Here is a 25,507-nt window from a genome sequence, read left to right as displayed (position 1 = left end):
GGGCCCTCCATAGATTTTTGTTTTTTAGTATCTAACATTTAAAAAAACAAAAATCTCCGAAAAAAGGGGAGGCCTAAGAATGGGGGTAGTTTAAAATAATAAGACTCTATGTATTAATGTATATAAAAATTTTAAACGAAATCTTCCCCCAAAGTTTTTTGGAGGTACGGGGCCCTTTATAGATTTGGTTTTTTTTTTGGTTTGGCCCCCAGAAATTAATTAAAACTTTGTTCATGAAAACCGTTTTTTTTAGTTTTAGAAGCCTGTTTTTATATTTTATAAATTTTTTTTATTTGTTTTTATTTTTAAAAAAATACAAAAATTTTTTTTGTTTAAAAGAAAACCTTTTAGACAAAGGGTTTGTGGGAGTTCAAAACAAGGGGCAAAAGGATTTTCTTCAAACCCTTCCCCAAACCCAATTTTTTTTGGGAGCCTTTTTTTGAAAAGGTTTTTAAAAAAGCGAATTTGGGCTGTAAATTTCTTATTTTTGAATTTTTACCATTTAAATTGGGATAGATTTTTTAGATTTTCAGTTTTGAGGGAAACTTTTTCCTTTTTGAAAGATTTTTTTTAAAGAAAATGACAAGGGGGGGAAAGGGAAGCTCGTCCACACAGTGTTTAAACATTTTTTGGGGGGATCTCATCAAAGCCAGCAGAGTTTTTTCGGCTTTAAATTTAGAGATGATTGGCCCCTGGGCTTCTGATGTATTGTTAAAGTGATGGCGTTTTAGTTTTGTTTTTGGCTCTTTAAAAATGGGTTGAATTTCTTTTTTCTCAAGTCTGGGGTTCTCTTAATTTTCTTCACTGTATTTAAGAAGTATGTGGGTTTAAAACCCCAAGGTGGCCAATTTTTAAATTCTCTGTAGTGGGAAAAAGTGTTTTTTTGGCCAACTGTTTTGGGGTAAATTTTCTAATTATATTACTACTTTTAACTAATGCCCAAATTTTAAAATATTAAACATATTTTTTTTTTTAAAAGAACACAGAAAAAAATTTTTTTTCTAAAAAAAAAAATTTTTCTTGTCATAAAATTTTTTAAAGACAAAAAGATTTAAAAAAATTAAAAAAAAAAATTTAAAATTTTTTCCTTGGGTTTCCTTAAGTACTTGCTTTAAACGTATTAAAAAAAAAATTTAATAAACATTTTATCAAAAATTTATTGTTGAAATCAGAAATATAAAGTTTAAAGACTTTTAAAAACATATTTTTCAATTTTTATTTTTTTTTTTACGGGAAAATTTCAAAAGCACTTATTTTTTATGCACAGGGGAAAAAGGGTATAAAGGCCAAAATAAACCAAAAAATTTTTTTAAAAAATAAAAAAAATTGTAACCCAATTTTCCCTTTTTAAATCCATTTAAATTAAAAAAAATCCATTTTTAGTTTTTTTTATTTAAAAATTAAAACTTTTTTAAAATAAAATATTTTAAAACCCAAAAATCAACAAACGGGAAAAATTTTCGGAAAGCCCTTTGACAACCTTTCTTTTTTGAAAATTAAACATTTGAGCCCAAAACTTTTTTGTGAAAATGGGAAGGGGCCCGATTTAAATTCCCCCCCAATTTTAAATTTTTTTGGGGGTTTTTTTTAGCGCCCGAATGCTTTTTCTTTTTTTTGAGGGGTTTTTTTTATCAACCCTTTCCCCTGTGGGCCTTTTTATTTGTTTTTTCCCCGCCTTTTCTATTTAGTGGATGCCTTTTTGTTTTAAGTTGGGTTTAATCTTTTTAACATAGGTTTTCTTTTTTTCATTTTTTCCTCTTCTTTATCGGTTTTTATTTTCCCCTTTCCCCCATATCGTCCTTTGAGATTTAAAAAAGTCTTCTTTTTGTCTGATGCTTCCTTGTCTGAAAAGTGTTTTGGTTTTTGTTTTTTTTTTAGACTCTTTTTTTTTTTTTATTTTTTTAATAAAGGCTCGGGTATAAACCCCTGCAGCGTCCCTTTTTCACTGTGTTGTTAAAAACCCCTGTGGGGGAAATTTTAATTGGGGAAAAAATTAGTTATTTTTTATTAGTTTTAAGGTTTTTAAATTTTTTGGACATAAAATTTTTGTGTACCTATCTGTTTTTTTGTTTGTTAATAAATAGGGGATTACTATGGATTCTATAGATGGAAATTTCCCGGTTTGGGGGGTTCTTTTCCCCCCAGGGGTTTCCCTTTAGGCTTCCCAAAACCGAAATATGGGGCCAAGGATATAAAGGGCCCCCAAAACCCGGGGTACAAAAATTTTTTTGTTTGTTAAATTTTTTATTAAATGTATTTGTTTTTTGGTCATGAGAAATTTATTTATTTCTTTATATACTTTTGTGGCTTTTAATTTCAAATTTAAAAACGTTTTAAATTAATTTTTAGATATTGAAAGTTTAAAAAATTTTAATTCCCTTTAAAACAACGAAACTCTTTCATATTTTGTAGGGTGGGGTTTTTAAAAAATTTCATGGTTTTTAGTGGGTTTTTCGTTGAGCTTGAGTGCAGCTTAGACCAAAGGTTGAAATAAATTTTTTTAAAATTATAGTCTTTGCGTTTTTCCCCTTTGGCCCTGTCCAAACCTTAATCTAAAATTATATTTTTACCATTTCCCCCCCCCCTTTTAAGTCCCGCAATTTCTATACCCCTAAATTTTGAATAGTCGTTTGGGCTGAATTTGCTTATACCCCTGCGCTTTTTTTAATTAAATTGGTATTCCTGTTCATTTTTTTGCTGCAGAATTTTTTTTTCCGTTTGGGAGGGTTTTAAATCATCTTTGGGGGAATGTAAATTTTGAAGGGCCCTGAGATTTTCCAAAATGGGATAAGTTCACTTTTCACTATTTAGAAAAAAGTTTTTAAAGTATTTTAACCCCCGCAGAAAATTTAATTTTTTATTTGATTGAAAATATATTTTGGTAGTCATTTGTCCATGTATTTAGAAAATTTTTGACATAAAAAATAAACTCAGAAAATCAGTATTTTGTTTTATATTACCGTTTTTTTACTTCAGGCACACTTACCCCCACTTGGCTTCTTTTTAACAAGTACTTCCCCCCCATTTGGGCTTTTTAAAATTATTGTTCTTTCAGATCAGTGACCAGTACTGTTGGCCACTTCGTTTGTACATCGATCGACAATTATCTGTAATCAGCTTTTTAAGGAATACATTACTCTTGGAAATAAAATCAATATTGATACAAAGTGAAGTTATACATTTAATTTAATTAAAGTCAACTTAAGTTCAATATGTTACATATCTTTCATCTTCAGCCCTCCATTATTTTATAAAATCAATTTCCCCTTTTTCAAGGGGTTCTTTTGTCTACTTTAAGATCCAGCCGAGTTGGTGTTGGGCAGTATTGGTTTAGTTACACGTTCACCTTTCACCCTAAAAACGGGCGGTCATTTCATCCTGATTTTGGTAATGTTTGAGGTTTTTTGTTGAATTTTGTGTGTTTGAAGAAATGTAGAGGTAAAAACAGCGTACAAGTACAACACAAAGTGACGCACCAGCCTGAACGGGGTCGGCGAGAACTCTGCAATCACGTTATCTAATAGACCGCCTCGGACTTTGACGCTTCTGTCTGAGGGGGGGGAGAGGAGTGTTTGGCGATAAGACAATTCCTGCTCTTATATTGTACGAACATATTGTTGCCACCGCTAATCTAGTAATCAGTAGAAGCAGCAAAATGTCCAAATATATAAGATTCATGTCTGGGTGGTGGTCGGGTATAAATCCCAATACCCAAATATTAATATATTTCTTTGGAAACTAACAGGGATTTATTTCAATAAATAAGTAATAATATTTGCTGACTTTCTAGTTAACAGATGTTGAAACCATCTCACCACAAGCCCTTATGGGTAGACTTTAATAAGGGGCCTACACATCGTCAATAGATTGTTTTCATTGAACGTTTCGATATGGTTTAAAACTTTGATATATTGTAACTGTAAATTCGATATCATTCTTAGTTGTAAGCAACAAGAATTATAATTCATTTGCCACAAAAATAGTACAACTTTTGGGTAGGGGTACGATAAGCGGACCCGGTTTTTTATATCGAAGAATGTAATCATCGATACCTAATATTAGCATCTCAAATCCTAGACTATCAATCAATATAAAAGTATCTATAGTCCTCAATCATATGTTTTAAATTAAAATATAAAATTTTAATACTTATATTGATCAAACAAATTTTTATAACCAAAATTAGTAAAACTGAAGACGACCATATTTTTGCTCCTCTCACAGTTACAGTTTGTTTCTTTCCCACAAATTTCACATAATGGGGTTTTTGGGTCCAACATGTTGAAGTCACAAAAAACATGTCTTATCGTCTTTCAAAGCAATTGTCATGTAGTTTTCTAAAATTGACTGCCATTTCTTAATAATTAAATGTTACTTATATAAAAATTGAAATATTACATTACGAGTATTATTTGAAAGTGTTTTACAGTTGTTGATATAGATTATAAGTTAATTTTTTCAAAATAATTAATCAGTATCGATTGATTATATCGATGGTTATGATTAAGTAATTTGCTAATTTCGATATAAAAAAACCCGGGGTCCTCTTATCGTGCCCCTACCCCCAACTTTAAAAGCTCTAAATCGGTCATTGTCAACTAAAATTACCTTTGAGCATTGAAATTTTAAAAAAATAATATAATAATTTTATATGCACTTTACGAAGTTTAAATGTCAGATATACATTACTTAGGTATTTATGATTATACTTAAACTTAAATGTTGTGAGTTTTTTTCATATACCCTATTTTGATTTTTAATTGGCAACTGCTGTAGAAACTTTTCAAAAATCTCATGAGTGTTACAAAAAAAAAAAAAACCAATATTTACTAAAAATCCTGAAAAGTTAAAACACACATTTTTTTGGATTGAATGAAAAAACAAACCATTCTTTATTTAAATAAAAATTGCACGTTATATGGTTTTTATGAAAGAAAACTATCTATAATTTTCACCTTTTTTCTCATGAGTGTTACTTTTTCAAGAATTTGGTTGCTTAATTTAATAATATTGAATACAATAACATTTTTAATTTAAGCGAGATAATTATATAAAGTATAAGTAAATACTGAAATTATGATTTGAGGCAAGTTACCAATATTAATATTTATTTAAAGCTGTTAAAAAAAAATTAAATGTAATCAGTAACACTCATGATTTGCGGTAAACACTCATGATCAATAGTAAAACTCATGTGGTTAGTGACTTGGGCTGAAAGAAGGAACTTTACAAGTGGGTGGAAAAAAAATGTTTAATATCAAATTGAATGAGACATCCAAATACACATTTAGTCTTATTAACATATGCAGTCCGTGCTAATTATTTTTAGCCTTGTTTCGTAAACATCAATACTGGAAGGGAAATTTGTAAAATATACAATTCCCCTTGAGTTTAATATTTGGTTTGGCAATACACCAATTGAGGTGCCTAGAATCAAAACCCCCAAGTCCATCTCAACAATTTTCGGAAAAGTGGAGAAAACTGTCACAAACAGACTAAACCATAAGAACTAACCAATTTTTGTTACCAAAAATTACATAATTTTTACTTTAATATAGTGACAAAGTATGATCAAAATCCCTACAATAGTTTCATAAAAATTTTAGTACAATATATAATCAATATTTGGATCTGGCGGATTTTGATTCTAAGATTGGGACTTGGTGGGGATTTGATACCAAAATAAAACTAAGGCTGCAAAAGGGTTAAGCTGTTAAAAGCTTTACTAATGGTAAAAGTTTACTTTGTTTTGCAAAGTTTTTTTAATGTTTTTTTTTTCTCTAAAGGAAACACAGTCTTTATCGTTTTACTTTAACACTATTTCTTGTATCAATTTCCTCATCAACAATGAGTTTTTCATCTTCTTCATTGTTGTGACCTTCAGCTTCTTGGTTTTCCAAATCGTGATAAAATTTTAGTATCTCTTGGCTTCTCCAGTCCTCTCCAAAGTGCTGTGCGAGCAGTTCTGGAAACATCCTTTACCTTTGCAGAGATTTAAGGCCAACCCCTTATTGATTGTTTTTGGTGTATGTGAGACATATCAAAATTTTGGTTTTGTGACAGATTTTGCAGCACAACCTTCAGTTCTATAAAAGACTTCACCCTGGACCAGAATATTATTTTTCTTCTTGTTTCGGTTTAACATGATCCTTTTTTCCAGGGTTGAACTTGAAATGCCACAAGTTCGGGGTTTTTTGCACTTTTTTCCAGATTCAGACTTCCAGTCTTTAACCAGGATAGTGCCTCCAAACATGATGAACGGTTCCATGTTTCCCCAGATTTCTCATACTCTTTCTGGCTGAAGAATAGTGTCCTTCTTTTCAAATCCTTCTCAATTTAATCCAAACACCCTATCGGGTGGAAAAAATGAGTTCCAACTACAGGGAATGTAATTTCAATACAAGTGTCATGATCAGGAGCATCAGATATTAGCCATTTTAAAGCAATAGCAATGAGGATTGTGTTTTTGCCCCCCGCACCCATCTGCAAAACATTTTACGTTTGTTTTCCCTGGATATATGCATTCCATCAGATGATTGTAAACACAAGAAGAAATTATTTTGGCGTTTAATTATTCCCGTTTCCATTCCTTTTTGTCAGAGGTTTTCTTCCTAGCTAGTTTACCATGGCAGATTGCTAAGTTAGTGCCCACAGCATCCTCCATTTCGAAAGTATGAGAGCGATAATATGGTGTGATAATTAGTATTTAATTAACTATCATAAAATATTATTTAATACACTAATTATTATAAAAACAAAACTGTAATCACAAAAATCCATGTGTTTTCACAAGAGACAGGATACTCACAATAAGAAAAATAAAAACAAGACAAGTAAACAACTCACAGAGGATCATGGGTAGTCGCCGGGTAGTCACATGACACAACCAGGCGCTCCTATTGGCCATTGTGGACTTGGCGGATTTTGAAACTAAAAATGGTGAAACTGCGTTTGGACTTGGCGGATATTGCAACTAAGCCTCAACTTTTGACTTCAAAATACACTAGGATTTGGCGGGATTTGATAAAAAATAACAGTTGAATTGAATCCAGCTAGGAAAAAATCTATAAGAAACAATATCAAACTCAAATTTCGAAAAAAATATGGGACTTGGCGGATTTTGATTCTAGGCACCTCAATAATTTGGTCAAAATAAATGTAAGAAATATCAGTATCATTAGTTTTAAATAAATGATTCATTTTCTCCAATCACATTAAGAAAACATAACTTTTATATCACAATCTTCTTCGATATCATTTCTGACATACGGCAACATACTGATAATTAGTTTTCTTCCGTGCTCCACCTAAGATTTTTACTAGAACATGGACTCCCTGGCAAACATTTGTAGAAGTCAGTGTTTTCAAGAATTGGATCTTTAGTGATCTGTTGCACAGAAAGTGAGAAGGTCCAATTTGTTGACAGGAAATCCTCGAGCAGCTAAACTTTATAACCAATTAGAAAGCATTACCTCAGCTTGAGTCCCAAGAAGAGGCTGTGGTTCCCATTTTCTCTATCTAGTGGTGTTTTACCTGATACCTTGTATGATAGAGTTGATTGTGGGATCCAAAAGTGCTTGCTGGCAGCATGCTTTCACCTTTTTTAACATCATCCAATGCAAGTAGGTCTTCGTGTTATGTAGGTAAACTTTGGTTTCTTTTTTGGCGGCATCAAGGAAAAATAAAATTTGTTCAGGTTCTTGTCATTAGGCGTAGTACATTTTTAACTACAATTAATTAAAATTTTTAACTTTCACATAAAATATTTAATTTTTAAAAGCTTCACAAACCAATTATGAAACATGAGAAATCGTGTAATCGAGTGTTTTGATAGTCATATTCAAACACTGGATACGAACACAATTTTTACAATACAGTGGATTGATTCAGTTCCCTATTTTTTTAGATTAATGTTAGATAATTGTGTTTTATACAGAATTGAAGAGAATTTAATGTTCATTCTTTCTGTATATCATATAAAATTTAATTAATTATCAATTAAAAAAAATATAATATATTTGAAATACTTAACACTTAGTCTTTTTGTTAAGCGAAGCTCTTCATGCTGATAACAACTTACTTTAACAATTCCCATCAAAACTGCTTCCCTCCAAATACAGAATCAGCTGGATAGGTTAAAAAAAAAAACTTTCAAACCTCAAAAAGATAATTTAATAATATATGAGCTTAGCAGAAGCCAAAATATGTTGGGCCTATCAAAACACTGGGTGATTTACCTTACCCCCATAATTCCAGGAATAAGTAAACAATTGTAACATTTATTTCATTTCAACCTCTCAGTTGTCGGGTATCATTTTTAATTATTACTGTTCACAATATTGCCAATTTCATTCCTTCCAATAGGCCTACAGGTGATGATAATTGAATTTCTTGAATCTTATTAGAGGACACTTAATAAGGGAAGTGATGTGGAACAGCTGTGAAAATTCATATTAAGTTAAACTCCATTACCGTTGATTAGTTTGCACATATAATGAAAAATGTTGGGAAAGACTTTAATAAGCAGGGCCTACATTCGTTAGTCAATTGTTATTATCAAGCCATTCAATATAAATATCCAACTTCGGATATTACATAATAATGGTACGAGTCAAGAATTATAATACATGTTAAAACTGATATCGTCACACTTAAAACAATATTGCAGAGATCATCATATAATGCTAGCCTACACAGTAGTAAATAAATATCCTTCTTGAATTAAGTAAATAGTTATTAATTAATTATTAGATTCAGATATCATTCAATCTAGTCAAAAGTTTTTTTTTAAGTATTACTGTATACATGAAAGACTTACTGATCTTACAGGCATTTGTTTTTGTTAACATAATTCAGTAGTATGCAGCCTGTAATTATTTTTGACACATTTTAACTACTCCAATACACATACAGACTATTATGAATGATGTAAATTAGGTACTTTTTAATTCTATTTTCTTACGCTCTCTAGCTTTATCATTAAACTTTTTTTAACCTGTAATTAGGGAGTACCTTCTCATAAAATATTGAATTATTTCCAACTGCCATTTATTGTTTTACAACTATTTTTAATGGGTGATCCATATTCATTGGATTCCCCTCACTAGACAAATGCATAATAATTAGGTGTAATGTATTTGTAACAACTTATTCTTTCAGCCATTTTTAAAGTAGTTTTATATTTGTCTTGTATTGAAAAATTTTTTGTTTTTTTTTGTCATTACCAAGCAGAGAAGTGTTTCTAATTTATGTTAGTTATTAAGTTTTACTGTAAGTGATATACACTTTTGTGTCTGGTATAATTTAAAAAAGGGGAATCTGATTCCATTTTGCTTGTCCTACTTTCTGATAATACTTGTCCTTGTACTTCTGACAATACTATTTCTACTTGTCCTCATTGCCTACTGACTAAAATCATACAGATAAAAGTAACTAAACGAAACAAGTACATTTGTCATGTTTACTGTAATACGTTTATAACAATTATTAATACAATTTTATTAACTATGAAGTTTTATTTCCATTTTGTGTAGATTAACATCAAATTGGTCTGCATTCCTCCAGAAAGATTGATGTGTTCTCGGAACAAGAGTGGCTGCTATGTAATCAGAGCATCAGCAGCAGCTTTTTATGGCTACAAATATGAGAGATTATGTTTCTTTGGTAGCATAAGAGCATTTAATCTTGTAAGTTTACAAAGGACCGCTATACTGAAATGTTACAACATAGTTTGAGGCCTGTTTAAAAATCTTGTTAAGTCTACATTTTATTCAAATGAAGGCTTATAAAATATCTTATTATCAGTCTTTGTGTGAAAAAAGTCTATTCTATTAAGCTTGGTACACCAATTTTTTATGAAAACTACTGGTGCATTTAGGTACATTAGTGTAATAGTAAATTTTGCAGTATATAAGTTTTTGATAGTTTTGAAGCAAAAAACAGATTTTCATATATTTTTTATGATAAATTATCTATATTATTTATCAGCACATGCAATTGTAATACCTTTTGATGTAAGAACAAAATATTACAAGAATGCAGTTATGTATGCAATGTTTTGACACAGTGTGTTATGCAAATAGGAAAACTTAGAATTAGTTACCTACGAACTAAGGATTAGGTTTGTTAATATTGAGATCAATTGTACAAATTTATAACCTCAACTAAAAGGAAACTCATTGGCCATGTAAACAAAAGGCATTGCAGAAAGGTACTTGCTCTCTTCACTGATCTAGACATGATAATATTTTGTTTTAAAAGTTGTTTTTCCTGAAGGTTAATGTAGTTTTCCGGAAGTTAAAAAATATTTATTTTGTTACATGTAATGGCAGCGGGGTAATTACTGGGTTGTGGAATGAGTTATCAATTCTTTGTGTAAATTAAGCTCTCTACCCAAAGATTTTTGTAGTGCACATCGATAATATAGGTTAACTGAAGAAAAACATCTCACACCATTAACAAATAATACTTATGTTTAGCCACAACATTCCGTATTTAGTAACAGATTCTCGTTACCATATTACTATATTAACTACGGTACGTGAATTTAACAGTTATTCCGACCTAACAAACCACATCTTTTGACTGTTGAGAATGTTGTTCAGGAAGTTCATTGTGCAACAACTTGTTATTCATGTTGCACACTTATATATCTACAAGAACAACCAGTTAATCGTTTTGCTCAAATAATTGTTATGCATCTAAATAATGTTTAAGAAATTCTAATAACATAGTGAAGTTTTTTTTTTTAAACAGGGTCAACATATTTGAAATATGAACTACATGTAATAACTGGTCCCACAATAAGTTTTTAATGTTTAATATTTATCTTATTACAATTTTATTTTTATTTTGTTCAAAGGTTTGAAAGGATCAAACACTTTTTTTTAACACTCATAAAATTGGTTAAATATAACAAAAGGGGCTATTTTCATCAAAGTATTGTCATCCATACAAAATCTGTTTTAGGAGTATTACTATTATTATTAGACCTGTATAAAACATTGTACAATAAGCATGTACTTTTTTATGATAGTTTCAGGTTTTTGTTTAAATTTTATAAACATTTCTGAAGACTTAACAGTCGTAATATTTACAAATAATGTTGATACAGTAGTTGGACTTTTATAAAGATGTGTAAAAATGAAAATGTTATAAAGAATAATATCAATCAAAGTTTTAAAATAGCATATTTTAATTTTCATAAAAGGTTTTACAAGTTCTTATTAACAAATATTGATTTGATACTAGAAATATCTTTGGTAGGGAACAAAGAACTTGAAACATAGTAATTTTAGAACAAGGAGTATATGACAATAATCAGTAATTTTTATTTTTCTTGTGTGAGACATTCATTTAAAATTACAACATTCTTCATTTTAAGCCTGAAAACCCCACAATATACACTTTAGAGCTAAAACATTTATCAATGTAGTTTAAACAATTTGATAGATGACCAGTTCTAGGGTTCATTATATAATAAAATTTAAAATATAAAAATTCATAAAATATATATTACTTATTACACAGTGTATTTATCTCAACTACAGCATTCTAAATAGTGATCAAAGATTTTGTCTGTTTTAGGAAACGTTTGGAAGATTGGCAGCAGAAGAAAACATAAATACTACTCTCTTTTGAAAATGTACATATAAAAATAATTTTTAAATATACCATGAAAATATTTTCTGCTTATTGTCACTTTTTTAACCTATCCTTATAATTAATGTGCAATGTGTAATCCCAAGCGTAACCTTTTTTTATTATTATAAGTCAAATAGTTACTGTTAAAGTTTTATGGTTTGAAGATTATAGTTTTTTAACCATCTGTTATGTGTTTATAATGATAAAAGTACTATCTTTCACATGATATGAAACAATAATATAATATTGTGTCATCTCAATATCCTTATTTTTTGTGAAATAAATAAATTATTTAGAGTTTCTCATAATAATTACTGTAAGGTAGTGGATAATTTTAATATCAAAATGGAGGATTTTGTATTCTACACAATTGGGTATTTAATTGTAAATCATATATATCATAAATATGGATGAACAAAAATTAATTTATATTATTTCTGTATTTTAGAATAAGTATAATGTTTTAATATCAGGTTAAAAGTTAAAGAATTTATTTGGTGTTTATTTTAACTACCTATGGAAATTATTATACAAATTTATGAGTGTAAACATATTAAATATTTTTGGTTCATTTAGACATTATAAAAATTGAAATAATATGTTTTATTCTATATACAAGTAATCTATATAGCTTGTGCTGTAATATAATTTTGTCTCTATCACACTATTGTGAAAACCCATTTCTAAGTATGTACATGGTGGATAGTTCTAATGTATTATGAAGAATCTTATAGCTGGGTAAGTATCCAGAGTGCTGTTGAAGATTCATACATCAGTGGATGGAAATTTCAATGTATATTTGGTGAAGATTTCAGTAGTAAATTTATAAATGGAGTATATTTTATTTTCAATAAATGTATACTTATTTCCATAAGTACTAATGGATGTACAGAAAATATCTTGTAGATAAAAATGGATGTGTAAATGTGCATTAAATAGATGTCAGATGGGTATTCTAAATATTCATACAGGATGCAGTAGATATAATATACTGGTCATCTGGTAGATATTTCAGTTATCTATAGATGATCTAGCGTTTATACAGTGTACATGGGTGGATTTATCGAATGTACATTGAATACGCAGTGAAAATCTACAGGATATGCATGGTGGATATACAGAATCGAGTAATTGGATATCTTGTGATATCTGTGGATACCACTTATATCGTTGATATCCATGGTGGACATACAATGTATGTGGTGTATTTATCAAATATACATAGAATATCCACAGAAGAGCTACAGGATGCACAGAATCGGAACATTTAGATATCTTGTATATATATATATATATATCCTGTGGATAGTTCAAAAAAGTCTTTATTCAATAATTGTATTAAATGCATTTATACATTTCATCTGCTTCACAAACCACGTGTGAAATTAGAAAGAAATTTATTTTAGCCTATCTTTTTCTCTTTGTCTGAGTGATGGCTAAGATTTTACATTCCAATTGTTAATGCAGATATAAGTAATACAATAAGCTTTACTATTATAATTTTATACTTCATGCATAATAAGTATGGACTTCACGATGCTAAATATTTTCATATAAAACTTCAATTTCGTTAAGAAAAAAATGTAACTATATAATCTGTTAACATGAGATAGATATTTATATACATAATGTAACAAAAAAAGCCAATAAATACTCAACAACTAATAAATATATAACAACAATAAAGTTCTTAGAACATAACAAGCAACAAATAGATTTATTCATAAAATTACAATGATATAACATCCGTTTGAGGAACTAAAACAAATAAATAACAGCCATAAATATGTATACATACACATGCATATTACCACCACTATATATCCATTGTATATCGTGGATATTCACGGTGCACATACAATGTATATTCATTTGATAGGTTTTTGCTGTATGGGATTCTTGCACCTCTTTGAAGTATTGCATCAGAGTAGGTACAGAGATACATCAACATGAAGTCGGTTATATATCTAGTTGTGACCGTTCCTTGCTAACCCCTGTTGAGAGTTAGTCTAGCAGAAAAATTTAATTTAAATATCTGTCCATAAAATAGAGCTTGCTAGTGGCATATTTTGACATAATCTAAGTACAATTTTTACTCCAATATCAATATAAGAATTATTATCTTTATTTAAAGATAAAGTTGTATTACCTTTACCTTCATACAGCAAAATTCAGATGGAAAACCATCTGGTGTGCCCAACATAAAGTTTTTTAATCCATATGGATTGGGCTTTCCCTTTACTCTTTAGTTAAGTGATAGAGAGGGCTTCTTAGTCCTAACTTCACCTGGTAAAATAAGACATCTTTATCCTTTGTCTCATTCGGTTAGGGTTGGTTAGGTAGGGATTAAATTTACTCAGGTGGACAGTAAAATAAAAAATAGATCTCTTCTTGCACTTACTCTTTACTTTTTTTTGTGCATTGTACAATATCCTAAAGTGTTTAGTGAAAGTTCTGTAACAACTTGTGTGTGTTTTAATTTCCTTCTCTTACATATCTCTTTGAGAGAACAATTTTGCAGAGCGCAGATAGGCAAGAACTATAAAATAAATGGTGCTCTCATTAAATTCCAACAGCTAGACAGCATCATTTCTTTCCTTATTGGCCTTTTGGGATTGAATCCCATTGGCTTCGAAAAAAAACTACTTCGCCGTATAACAGAAGTAATGCCTATAGAGTTCACATTCAACTATATCCCTTTCCTTCATTGCAGTTCAAATAAACAAAAACACTCATACATATGTTTAGTTTTGAGGCAGAACTACTATTTTTTTAAACCTTAATTACACAGTTCATTAATATAGTGTGTTGGATTTTTTGTTGTCGTTTTTATAGATTAGGTGTCATTTATTTGTCTTTAAGTTTAGTTTTTTTTTTATATATATAACTTACCAGTGGTGTGTATTATACACACGTCAAACAACATTTGCTATAGTCATACTGTAAATGGCCTTACTGTTAGAGAATCCATAAAGAACTTATTCAATCTACTATTGAAAAAAATATATATTTAACTACAGGACAGAAAGAAGTCTTGTTTTTAACACTGGTGTAAGTCAGTTCATTAGTTCCTGTTTTGCTGTTGGCGATTTACCATATTTTTGGTCAGTGTTATTTTCGTGTGTCTGGCTGTGTTTCTAGTGTAGATCTTCCTGTTGATACAGATAAAGGTTCTTGCGCTTTCTACTGCTGTTGTGGGTGTGTTGGTATGTTTCACGCTATTAGGTATGTGGTTCAGGTATGAAGATATGTTATGATGTGAAATTGGTTACTCCGTATTGTATTCTTTGCAGTGTTCACAATTTTAAGATCTTGGTTTTAGTATTTTTATAATCTTGCCATGACGCTTTAGATCAGTGATCCACAAAAAATCACCACATTGAAGACGGCCTAAGTTTTCACACCAAGTCCTTTGTCACAGTTTTTCTTATAGCGAGTGGGATAGGTATATTATTTTTAGCCAAACAGTAGACCTAATTTTTATCCTGTAAAGGGCAAGTTACATCTTAACCTTCTGTCATACAACGTTTCAGCAGGACTACAATGTAAATTCAATCCCCAAAGCTATATGATACTCAAGGAGTGCAATTTGAGTATATTGTTCCTTAATTAAATGTCTGGCTACTTTCATAGATGGTTTAGCGGATCTATTTGCCTGTTAATACCATGGTCTACTCGTTGATATTCAGAATCCCCATTCCTTGAAAACAGGCAAGTTGTAGAATAGCATCTCGTAAAAACACATTCCTGCAAAATTTGATTATATATCAAACGATCTTATCCCTTGAAAATGACTTATTTCTAGAAATTTTTGTATTATTATTTAGCACAAGATATCACTGTTCACTGATCAGCAACTTTGAATACATCATGTGATGCCACTTTCCATGAATAATCTGGACATTGTGTTAATAAAAGAGCGCTACATAGTCCTTTGAGCTCTTCTTCGAGTCTTAGTAATTACCTGACGACCGTTAGATTTCTTTTTCAGCATAACCAGGCGAGGTTCATAAGTATTGCTAAATGCTTATTCTAAGTGAAATTTCCATCTGCATCACCTGCTTTATGTACTGAATAAAATTGTTGAATTTCATTAGACAGTTTTGAATTATTTGGGGATTCTTGACAAGTAATTTTGATTTCATAAAAATGGGGTTATTGCTTTGAGAGTTAGCAACTATTGCAACATTTTAATCAGTTGCTTGTATATCAGCCAGACATAGTTGATGTACAAATGCATCTGCTCCTTCCTCTAATTCATTGTCATCTTAAGACGATATGGTTTTCCGAGATACAGTGTATGTGATTCAAATATTTTTCCTTCTCATAATCATCGGTTAATCCGCATTCTAAATCGTTGGAGCTTTAGAGGCAAATGATCAAAATCCTTGGTTAAAATTGTATAATGTTTTCTAATCAAAAGGGTTTTTTTAACGATCATTTCCCCAAGTATTTGATCATGCTTCTCGTTAAATATTAGCATAGTTCTGTTCAGGAGTTGTCAAAGTTCGAGAAATGTAGGCTATATACTTTTTCTCGTTTCCCTCTCCTTCCAGTAACACAGCGCATAACCCTTGACTTGGAACTAGATGTCCACAGCTAATAGCGGCCTGGATGAGAACATAATTATGTGTTTCTTCTGTTGCCACACTACCAATGCAACATCCCTGTCGAACCCTTATAAACGATTTCCACTGACAACGACCATTAGGTTGAAAATCGAATGTTTCCGAAGGCGGTAGATTGAGACTGAATGCATGATTAGCAACCTTATTTCCATTGTTTATCGGTTTATCTTTGTTAGTTTTGTTCAATATCAAATCATTGGTTATCAGAATAAATTTTAGAATTTACACACTTTTACCAACGAACATAGCTCTTTAACATTTCAAAAATATAGTTACCTTCATTTTTTTTAATTGAAGGTACTGTTGAATAAAGATATATTAAAGGTGGTATATAAAAGATATGGCTACAAAATACAATAGGCTACTTCTATTCAAAGAACATAACATAACCAGTTAGCCAGCATCAATACTTTTTACATTTGTCAACAACGAACAGCTGTTTCTTAGTATTAATCTAGGAACTCAGTCTACAGAATGCTTATAGACAAAAAAGTATAGCATTTAAAAATATTATTTCATTAAATAGTTACATTTACACCAACTTTTATGTTTATTATAGTACGATAATTTATTGGTAAATATCTCATGCCAAATGCTTAAATATTTTCCCACCAACCCACTATTGTAGTTGATCATCTCCTCAACGCACTATTTCCCGCGAAACAAAATATCCCGAATTATACGTTTTTTTTCTATGATGTAATTTTATACTGACAATTAGTTAATTGTTGTACTAACCACTGGTAATGTTAACAGTTATTTAATCTGAAACGATTTGATTATCTTTTTTAAAATTCTAAATATATTTGTTTTTATTATTTACAAAGTAATTGTATGTATACACTTTTGTTACAGACCTTATACTGCTTTGCATATATTCTTAGTTTGTAATTATAATGAAAATTAATAGTTTACAAATACATATGGAGATTTAATCACGTTCATAACAATGCTAAAACTCAAATGATTGCACTGAGTTTTTTTAGGTAAATTTTACTTTCACATTCCTTTATTCCGTTGGCTCCCTGATCTCTTAGCAAGTTGATGAGAACGTCTTCCTTCAGCTCAACCTCCATCTTTCCATCAGATCAGAAGCGGTAAAAAGGTAATGTCTAACAAAGAACTTGTGTTGAATTAATGTTAATTTAGATCAATTTAGAGTTCTTGTATTACCTACCTTCAAAGTGTAATACTAAATGTAGTTTATTTTACCTAGCCATGTTACTAGAGGAATATAAAACTTTGTGAATAAATGCGTTTCAGACATTTCCCATGTGCCCATGGATACAGTCTTTCAATTTTCTTTTCAATGTTAACGAAATTATTTGCGTTAATAGCTCACCGGTTTTTATCCCAGTGTACTTATTGGTTTTTTAAACTTATCCTGTAGCAGAATAACTGCTTTATCAGAGTATATTTGAATTTTATATGGACTTTGCATCAGAGAAACTTGACAGCTCACTTTCTATGTAGCATCCTTTGCATGTCTTCTATTAGTATTTAGACAAAACTAATCTCAATATAATAGACAAGGAAAAATGTTTACAATCGTATAAAGCAAAATTAAACTCGGTTTGGGTCAAGCCCTCTGAGTGACCATGATTGCATTTTCTCTCAACTTTAATACTGAGTGTCACCATCTCTCAAATTGAGATCTTGAAACTGTTGCTATTTATTTTACTGGGGCTATTACTAATTAAGTCGTTAGTTGTAGTAGTCTGAAGCCTTTTTAAAACAAGGTGGGCCTTGTGATCTTAGATCATTGCATAATTATAATTTTCTTGTTTTATGCCCATTAACAACAGGAAATTTATTCTAGCACTTTTTCCGTAATAGGCCTATACATGTAAATATCATAAGTTATGTTCAGAATACTTAAGTTATTTCTAATCTGTTTATTCTAAAATTGCTACAAGTAGTATAAAATTTCATTCTGATTTTAGAAAGCTGTAACTTTTCATTTAGGCTATATTTAATATTTTTATAAGAGTCTTTAAGTAATTATTTTCAAAATATTGTACTTTTAGTTTACCTACCTCATAGGTCTGTGATAAAAGTGGGGTAGGGTACGATAAAGGGATCCGGTTTTTTATATAGAAGAATGTAATCATCGATACCTAACTTAATATTCACGTCTCAAATCCTAGACTATCAATCGATATAAAAGTATCTACTTAAGTTATAGTCCTCAATAACACTTATGTAAAATTGAAATATTACCTTACGTGTAGGCTATTATTTAAAAGTGTTTACAGCTGTTGATATAGATGATATAAGTTAATTGTTCAAAATAATTAATCAGTATTGATTGATTAGGCCTATATCGATGGTTATGAGTAAGTATATATCAAGTAAGTACTGGTCGTTTGCCAATTTCAATATAAAAAACCGGGTCCGCTTATCGAACCCGAAAAGTGGAATATAAATTTTCCACAATAACTGTATTAACTAAAATTTTTGTACTAGGGTCTTGAAATAATATATTATTAATTGAATGTTCTTTTATTACATTTGAGGGCTGCAGTATGATAAGCGGCTACCCCCACACTCGGATCATGATTATCGAATTATATTCAATCATCGATATACAGTACCATCTAAGCATCTAAAAATACTGAAAGCTGGTTTTAAATCTTGCTAATTTATATATAACTAAATATATATATATATATTATAATATATAAAACTGTTTTCTAAAAGAATTCTACTATGAAAATACACCTCATAGCACTATAAAACAAGATAAATATTTCAAACTAATCACATCACTACCACACGATGAAGAATAATAACGAGATACGTTGTATCGGTGCACTTGTGACAACCGAGAAAGCAATAATACATGCCACAGATATGTTTGCCATGGCTCTTTAGGAGACGCAGAACTGACAAGCAGGTGGTCAGCGTAAGATGAAGGACACTTCCCTCCCCCTGCAGTAGAGTGAAGGTTGTTTTTAAATACTTCCTTGGCAACCGCGATAAGCACCGAGCGTGCACCGGTCATTTGGAAGGCCTTTTTTTATACTGAAAACTCCATCAGGCATGATTTTATAATATCGGATATAACTGTATTTGGTGTTTTGGTCATAGTCTACGATTCTAATATATCCATCAAAGGTGTGGGAAGGGTTAAAAATACTTTTTGGACCAACATCTGCATATTTATTACCATTGTTCTTCTCGTCACTAACTTGCACATTATATAATTGAAATAACAACAGCTGGCAATGAAGTCACTGGCACACTCAGTACATAATAAAATAAAAACCGCTGCCAATGATTAATTATGAATATCTGTAGGGTAATGTTGTATTTGATAGTACTATCGATATTTAAAATCGATAATCATGATTCGATTGTGGCAGTGGCAACTTATTATACTGCAGCCTATTTGAGACAAATAAATAAATATGTACTTGTAAATAGAAAAGGTTAATAATTACAAGCGTTCACATGGACTGACCTGGAATATAATACTAGACCTAGCAGGGAATTTTTTTCAGAAGTGTGTGGTGCCGGCTACTACCTAAATACAGAAAATGCTTAAACACTTGTACAGTGAATAGGATAAAAACTGCTGCATTATAATAAGCGGCCACCAACACAATCGAATCATGATTTATCAATTAGAAACATTAAAACCATTAAAGAAAACGTTGGTCTATAGATATTTATAATTAATCAATACCTGCTCTTGTTATTTCATTTACGTAATAAGTAGGCTAGTGATATCGGCAAGAACAATGGTGATAAACATGCAATTACTGTCTCAAAATGTATTTTGAAACATTAAACAAGTTTTAAATGTTCTAAAATAATGAATGACCTTGCTCCTTTAAATTCCAAGTGTCCAGTTAGTAGTGAGGAGATGAAAACTAGAATAAAATATGGAAATCAAATAGTATTCGCTGTAAGAAAAGTCAGAACAAACACAGTGTTGCAAAAATGCATGTTAGAAGACTTTTTGAACATTCTAAATTTTTGTATCGTGCATATATTGAAAATATAATGTAATTTAGACGGCATCAGTACCTGCAGAAATACCATGTCAGATTGGTTATAGTAGTTGTAAGTACTACGTTGCTCAAACATGCTTTAAGTAAAGTTAGTTTTTTTTTATATAATCTTACACAAATACATTTCTTTTACATTTAAAAGTATAGCTTCGCTATAATACAATTTTAATAGCATAAAACGTAGTTGTACTCCAAATTTATTCAACGTAAATCATGTGTTTGTATTTGACTAATGGCGGCAAGTAGGGCGTGGTCAACACCCAAGTTTTTGCTACCTGCTACTTTTACTGGAGTCAAATCATTCTTACCACTGTAGACATTGAACTTCAATACAAGATCATCTATCTGTACTAAATTTTATATATATATATGTGTGTGTGTGTGTGTGTGTGTATATATATTTTGGTATGTATATAATATACACTGGGAGAATTGAAATTGTTCTGCCATGAGCTCATGGGCTTATTTATGTAGGGGTAAATCCCTCCCGGGATAAAAGACAGAATCCTATTTCTATGATTAAATGTTTAACATCTCGCACTTTAAACACCCCTATTCTTATAGCTTTCCTCATCGTTGCATCGGTCCTTTGATAGGGACAAACTAATTAAAGGATTGAGAGGAATCTACCCTTATATTGTTTGGGCGAGGGTAGTGAAAACATCAATTGCATCTTCTATTAATTATTCTGTTTTAGTTTTATGCACTGTTTGTAGCAAGTCTTAAAAAATATGTTCATTTTTGTTTGGAAATTTCACAATATTGTTTAAAAAGACGTCATCGAACAATGAGTGGAAAAAGTCAATAGGATGTTCACCTGGTATTGTTGGTAAAGGGGATATTTCATAGACTGACTGTGGGTTGCACACTTGTTGGATTCTTAATTACCTTCATATTATCGTTCTCGTCGTGATTCGCTACTATCATGAAGTCTCATGCCGCTCTTCATGTTCATGTAGCATTGTTATATGTTGTATAGCATTTAAATCTGTCAGTTCTTACTAGAGATGTTTCACTACAGTTTTACAGATTGTGGCCTTGGCTGATTGTTAAGTCACATAATGTTCGCTGCACTTGTTTGATTTGAAATTGCGAATTTAGCAATATGAGCAATCGGTATGTATCCATGCTTTGTCACAGACACTGTCTGTCAGTGTCCCATCCCCCATCTACTAACGCATAACACCCCCTCCCTCACCATCACTCCATCACTGTCACTATAAATCTTCAAAGTGAATCTGTATAATCTACAAGTAATGGTTTTCTTATTGTAAACTCCAATACTTTTTGTGTTTTGTTAGATACTATGTATTAGTACAGTGCACTGAATAATGTAGAATAAAGTGTATTTACTGTTTCAAACATTAGGCTTGTTGTTATTTAAATATAATGGAGTTAAAACTATCTTTTGAGTTAGAATATTTTTTTGAACAGTGTTTGGTCCCAATTAGTTCGGATTAGCAGGACTCTACTGTATTTCCATAAACAGTTTGTCCTGTTTTTATTGGTTAAAAAATTTGTGAAGAAAACAAATACAAAGAATTCTTTGATGTGCTTTACAGTAAACTAATCTTTGATATATACTGCAGTCTTCATATATTGCTAGTCAAATGTGTGTAGTATGTTCATAGTAAATTTCTGATATGTGATTTTTCAAATGTGTTTTTGTATATTTACAAAAGGGTTTTATAACTTTTTATAGAAAACTTCAATTGATCAAATTTAAATTGTATTAATATCATAGAAAGTTTGTGGAGAATGAATGATGGTTGGTTGTATGTTACTTACAAGAATAAAAACATCAACATGCTTTTATTCCGAAATTCCAAGCATTATGAGCTACGTATTCCAGAATATTTATTTACATACAAAATAGCCTATCTTTCTTAGTGTGCTCCAAATAGTTAATGGCAGTAGTATTATCTAACATTTATTATAGATTTCAGCAGTTACGAATCCAAACTATTTAGTATATTTTGGATACACAAAATTAGTTCCCTTTGACATTATGTAGGTCGGCATATTTACAGTAGCAGAAGGAACAAAAATGGAAGGCCCCGGGTACTAATACGACTCAAGGAACAACAAAACAAAGTAGTGCAGTGAGCTTGTGACCATTCCAAATGGAATAAAGCAATGCACCAGACATGTAATTTGATACAGCAGGAAACCATTGAGGGGCAATGGGTCCAGTTTTTGTACTGAGGGGACATACAATACAATAATGATTAGCTATATAAAAACTTGTAAATAATACCTAGACTGAACCAAGAAAACAGGTGTACTGTATCAGGTTTATATATATATTCATACCTTTGAATAACATACTGTGGGGCTGTAAATATTATTACTGTAATTAATATATAAACTGTTGAAATGGATTTTCCAATAGTTGTTTTGAGCTGAGGAAACATGGATTCCATTGTAGGCAATTAATGATGATAAAAAATAATGATCCATTATGAGCACATTGTGACAATTTAAAAAGGTCTTGGTAACCACAAATTCTTTCAAGAACCATTTCATGTATAGAGGAGAGATGTATTGATCAGTAAGGGAATTGGTCAGTTAGAATTGTCACTCGATCTCTTGTGCTCCAAACACAAGCCTAAAATAAAATGCTGCCAGACTTTGACTTTTATTATTCCTTTACACTGACCTAAAGTGTATCAAGTTTACTAAAATTATGCTGTCAAATATTATGGAATGTTACAGAGAAATTTGTTATATCATTGGTGCTTATTCTAAAACTTTCACTCTCCGATTTCAGGGTTTCAAAATACTGCTCTTGTAACTAAAGCCCAAGTATTCAAAATTGGATCAGGAAATTGGAATATCTCCTAGTGACCTCTTATAACAGAAGTGCTTAGTATGTAATTTAAATAGGGTATGCCAGTAAATACTAATCCTAGTTATACAGTAGGAAATCAAAGTTGCAAGTAACTGCTTGTTATTTTTATTAATATTTAATCCAGCAATTGGCGAACATCCATTATTGGATGTTTAGTAATATTTTCAATGGCAGCATTCAATATCGGGTCTTTTAAAAATAAAATATTGTCAGTAGGTTATTCCTCGGTTGTTGGACATTATAAAGTACAACAAAAAACATTTTATTAGAATTATTTTATTGTATATGTTTGTCAAAACTAATCAATAGAATCAACTCATGTCATTTGGCCTGAGCTACAAATTAACACAACTGTTTTTCTTATTTTAAAATAATAGAGCCTTAAATTCTACCATTTCCGTTTTATTCTATAAAACTGAGAATATTAGCTTTTAATTATTACAGTGCAGCCAACATTATAAGAATGATTTAAGTTTAAATTTTAGGCTTACATACTTAAATTGTATAATATTATACTAAAAACACAAAATTAATGAATAAACTTTACTTAATTAATAAACATGAAAAATTGTTTTTTTTTCAGAGAGTATTAGTATAGTAATTGAATAAAATTATATAAAATCATTGCACAACATGTCAATATCTTCCTAATACTGACCTGATCATTTTTCTGCTTTCCCCACATTTTATAATGTTCTTTAGCATTTGAACCGTGTTTGCCTAAAATTTCATTTAAAAAATGTTGTGCATAATGTTAAATAAATGGAATGAAAGCATGGGGTGTTGAATTTCATACTATACTTGATTTTCTAATAAAGTATGAAAAACTGTATTGAACATCCAAATCTTTCGGTTCACACCACATATTTTTGTATGACAACTCACAGTGTAAAAAAAAAATAATAACAAAGTTCATATGTAATGGTAAGAGAAATTTCGGCACAGTATATTATTGAAAATTACTCTTTCACTGGCTATGCACAAATTTTGTATGTAACACAAACTTTTGTTTCATTATCCAAAGATTATGCTTCACATAATTAAAACACTTAACAAGTAAACATAAATGCTGATTAACACAACCTTTAATCCATCTGGCAAATAGCAACTGATAATCTACATCAGGGAACAAAGCTTATAAAAATGTCATCTCTTGCAAATATTAAAAGATAAAGTATCTACTAGAAATGCAATTTTATAATTTTTGTAACTATTGCATTCAGTTACCTTTAGTATTCCAAATATTACCCATCCCATTGTTAGTAGTAGTTTATCTGACTAGTAGACCTCTGTTTACATTGATGTAATTAGAAGTGTTTTCCATCTGAAATATGATGTACATCATTTTAAACAGCTGATTACAAACTTTCTGCAATGCACTGTCTATGGATGCTTATCGTATTTGGTTAGTTCATGTGATTTGTAGAAAATCAGTGACTGGTCAGTGGTAGCTGTTTATTGCATCACATGTTGTCATCATTATGATTGTTATTAGTTAACATGTTAGCTACACAATTAAAACTAAAACATTACAACTAAAAACCAGAAGTGATATTTTTACTGTGTTAATGAGATTATATTTTGAGATACTACTGAACATATATTTATCCATATTGCATGTATGTAAATAAGGGTGTATATTTGCTAAAAGTACATTGAATTTTTACAAAATATATATTTTGGATAAGTGAATTTTTAGTTCCTTCTTTTTGTAAAAGGGGTGCAAACTTCTTCTACTCATATGTATTGGAATAGTACATAATATTGTCTACTTCTTAAATAGGTGTTTATACCCCACTCACATGTATTGGAATAGTATATAATATTGTCATGGATTCAGGGTTGGTAAAGAAGACTTTCATCGCTTGTCATAATTTGAATGAGCATGTCGTCCTCTTCTTCTTTGTTGTAATGAATCACATGTCCAATCTCTTTTTGTAGTTTTCTACAGAAAGTTTGTTTATTCACTGAAAATCCAGTTTTCTGGATTTTATGATTTTCTGATATAATATTTTCCAAATTCATTGGAAGTAATTATTTTTTGTAAATTGTCTGCCTTTGCTAATAATGTTTTAGGTCAATGCTACCCATTTACAGCATGATTACATATGGTTAATCTGAATGTCCTTCTTCATGAATATTTTGAAGCCCACACTTGAACTCTCTCATCCATTATTACATTTTATCTTTGTTCAATGCATTCAAATCTAACTATCTATTGCCAAACACTTTTCATTATAGCCATCTGTCATGTTTTTTTTCTTATAGATAGTTATAGTAATTTTACTAAAACTATCTTTTCATACTAAATACTAATACTAAAGTTTTGACATGGATCCATTTTCTGTAATATAGAAAAAACAATTTAT

At 30.4% G+C, this 25,507-nt stretch overlaps 1 protein-coding gene across 1 annotated transcript in view; it reads left to right on the top strand.

Moving 5' to 3' along the window:
• Positions 1–17,229: 17,229 nt before the first annotated feature.
• Positions 17,230–25,507, top strand: part of LOC124371147 (nucleosome assembly protein 1-like 1) — a 29,877-nt gene continuing 21,599 nt past the window's right edge. Inside the window, exon 1 of the mRNA XM_046829461.1 lies at positions 17,230–17,376. The gene's annotated coding sequence lies outside the window, so the exon portion shown is untranslated. The remainder of the gene's footprint in view (positions 17,377–25,507) is intronic.

The sequence above is a fragment of the Homalodisca vitripennis genome, unplaced genomic scaffold (assembly GCF_021130785.1).
Source record: "Homalodisca vitripennis isolate AUS2020 unplaced genomic scaffold, UT_GWSS_2.1 ScUCBcl_928;HRSCAF=3893, whole genome shotgun sequence".
In the NCBI taxonomy this organism is placed as follows: domain Eukaryota; kingdom Metazoa; phylum Arthropoda; class Insecta; order Hemiptera; family Cicadellidae; genus Homalodisca; species Homalodisca vitripennis.
Note: the sequence above shows the minus strand (reverse complement) of the source record. Positions and strands in the feature narration are given on the sequence as shown.